The sequence below is a fragment of the Lactuca saligna genome, chromosome 7 (genome assembly GCF_052625555.1).
Source record: "Lactuca saligna cultivar CGN05327 chromosome 7, ASM5262555v1, whole genome shotgun sequence".
NCBI classification, from domain to species: domain Eukaryota; kingdom Viridiplantae; phylum Streptophyta; class Magnoliopsida; order Asterales; family Asteraceae; genus Lactuca; species Lactuca saligna.
The window spans coordinates 19100360-19104062 of record NC_136423.1 but is presented as its reverse complement, the minus strand read 5'-3'; positions in this window follow the sequence as shown (position 1 = coordinate 19104062).

Sequence of the window (3703 nt, the reverse complement as noted above, 5' to 3'; positions counted from 1 at the left end):
TGCATGTGGCCCGTGACTGATTCACCGTCCTTCATGCGGGTAGTTATTATGGAGGAGATTATTTCATACCGCTCCTGACGAGCACTCTGATGGTACCTTTCCATCAGGTCTTGGTGCATCTCAAAAGGGTAGAAATCTTCATATGACTTTTGGAGCTCGGTTGTCATCGTGGCCATCATGATACATGCCACCTTAGTAGCATCTCTCTCATGAGTCCTGAATTCAGCGATCTCCTCAGGAGTAGCAGTAGACTCATCAAGTTCTTTTAACTCCTTATCGAGGACATATTCCTTGTCCTCGTAACGAGTAACCATCCTGATATTCCTAATCCAATCCATGAAGTTGGAACCATCAAAGATGACCCTCCCACAAAGATTCATGAAAGAGAAAGAACCAGTTGGGTTAGAGCCTGAAGCATTAGTGTTGGAAGACATCTAAAAGAAGAGAGTAAGTTTAGATTAGATATATGTAGGATCCTTAATAAGACACCCAAATGTAATATTAAGGCTAGGATCCAATCACAATATATTACACTTAGAAGAGGGATGCCGTAATCTAAGTAATAATATATTTGAAAGGTAGGTGAATGACGATTCACCAATTTCCACCATGAAAATGAAATGATTTATTAGGTTTAATTGGATTTGAAATTCCTAGATTCTTTTGAGATTCATTGAACTTTTCAATGGCATGTTTCAATCTCGATTGTGCCCTTCAAGTTTTGTGACTGGGATGCCGAGGATCACAAAACAAGGTGTGAATAACCATGCTAATTCACTTGGTACTCTTAATATTATCACCTAATCAATGTGCCGGTTAACCACACACGCTCCATTGATCTATGACAAACATTAAGTCACCCTTCGTGATCCTTACTAGTCCTAGTTAGTGTGCCGGTTAACCACACACGCTCCACCAACGACTTGGTAAGGTACAAAGTGTGAATTCCATGGACTAGCACCATGTTCACATTTTCCTAAAATAACTAAGATTAGGAATTAAATGAGTTTAGTTATTTTATAATATTCATTATACTTTTAATGATGATTTAAAGTCATTGTTCTACCCGTTCGGCTAACGACCCTCCACCGATCAAGCAAGCGGTGGGTGAGAGTATACACCCATTAAGTCGCCATTTTATAGGCAACAACCTTATACCCACCTTATAGACCGGCTTCGTGAATGATGCCTACTAACGGTATAACGACTTGTTCTTATATATATATATATATAATAATTAACCATTAATTTTATAAATAGTATAAGTGTTGAATTTTAACTATTAAAACTCTAAGGTTTGGAATTAAAGTTTATTAAAGTGTGTGAAACTTTACAAATTCCAAAACTTGAGGGTAAGTTTTGTAACTTTGCAAAACTCTTCATTTCATAACTTATGAATTAAAGGTTCATAAAAATGAAGACTCTTCATTTTCATGTAACTTATGTGTTTTAAGTGTGTGTTAAATAAAAGTGACCTTTGGTAATCCATAACTTGAGGACAAATTATGAATCCCATTAAAACACATAAATGATCAAGAATTAATTCTAAACAATTCAGCAAATAATTCCTATCATTTTCTAAATTCATAAGAACATGAACATGATCATCAAAAATTCAAGAATTATATGAACACATAAAATCATGGAATTTTGATATATGCTATTGTAAATGGATTAGATCAACCATTACACCAACTAAAATAAGTTTTATAACACCAAAACAATTTAGGGTAATGTTTCTAGTCCATTTCCAGCAGCAAAAGTCGAGAATCTGCACTCTTTCGATCCTACTCGTCGAGTGCATGAACTGACTCGTCGAGTAGGTTGAAGTTTGCCTTGGACTCGTCGAGTCCCCCCAATGGACTCGGCGAGTCCACCATGTTGACAGCAACGATTTCGACTTTTTTCACTATTTTGCATCAAGTATCAAACAAGCAAGCCTAGGCTCTGATACCACTGTTGGGTTTTGAGCAATCTAACACTTCCTAAGTGTGCATGCAACCCTAATAAACCTTGGATCTATGTTTGTCTAAATACATGCAAAATAATAATTTTCCAAGGTTTATAACCTATCTAACATGGCATGGGGAACATTTCAACATAAAAGAGTTAGAAGAGATTACATACCTTTTGGTGAGTTTGGTTCTAAGGAGTTTGAGGGCCAAGCACCAATAGTGTGAATGCCTCAAATGGAATCACAAACACCACAAACTCTTGGAAAACTTTGAGAGAGTTTACACCTTGTATAAAATCGGCCACACACATGCACACACACACTAGTTCACTAGTTTTCTCTTAGGCTTCATTTCATGCTCCATAAGCATGCTTATATAGTATGCATGGTTAGGGTGAAACCCTAATAACCCATGTCTTTTCCTTTTCCAAGGATCCATGGGTTAAAAGCTCCATGGATCATCCATGGACTTCCACATAAGCCTAGCCCATTAACAAATGAGTATTAGCCCACACTATATAAAACAAATAGCCCATAATTTAATTAGTCTTCCTTTTAATCTCTAAATTAATTCATAATTAATTTAAGACTAAAACTAATTAAATAACGTAACTTCATACTAATATATTATAACTCATAATATATTAATAAACATATGTGTATAACTCTCATAAAATTATCCATAATAGTTTGGATGAGATGCAACCCAAATGGACCATGCCGGTCGGGTCAAGTATATACCAAATAAGTTATGGACTTAGACACCTTATCCAACAACAGCTTGTGTGGAATCGTCTCACCTCCGACCTCTATCGTTTACCCCCACTTATCCCATGTGTCTCGTGGTTTTTGCCTACCGACGAAACTGACTCGCTCTGGACTAAGACATCTGATGAAAAACAATACCCCTCAAATTGAACCCATTTACGAATCTGAAACCTCATATTGCCTACCTATCACAAGAACGGATTCCAGACTCGAGCTCGAGAGTCTGATTCAACAGCAGAATTGGAACCACTCAATTCCAATCTGGTACTCAACTCATGACCCAATATTCATGGATTTGTTCACACACCATCTCCTCAATTCCTTTCTATTATGATAATCCCTCCTCATCCCAGGGACACAACGATTTCCAACCGACACGGAGACCCCTATCTTGCCCCTGGTTCAGCAACTAGGCTCCTAAAGACTCAAGCGGCAAGGCTACCCAAGCCTAAGATTTTCTATGTGCCATACTCTGACTAGTGAATACTACTGCTCCCGCCAGAAAAATATTCACCCTCATCGATTACTGGGTGCTACGGACTCTCCCGTTGTCTTGCGATACTCTATCTTACTGACTTGTGAATGCTACGACTCCCTGCATCATCACAACACTGATGGGTTTTGGCCATAAGAACATCCTATGTGCTCACACAAACCCTAATGCTTGGATCTAGGTTTCTCTATTGTACATGCAAGTTATCCAAGACTATAAACCCTAATTCTAGCATACAAGTAATCATATTAACATGAGAATAGGTTTAAGATCATACCTTGATTGTTATGTAGCAATAACAATCTCAATTCCTCCTTGTATTGACTTTAGAAAGCTTAGAGTCACAAATGTCACTCCTCTAATGGTTCACAAACACCAAGAGCAAGAGGATGAAAAGGAGAGAGGATGGAGGCTGCCCAAAACGTGTGAAACCCTAGAAGGATGCTTAGCCACGTTTTTAGGTCATAAGGGATGTATATATAGTTAGG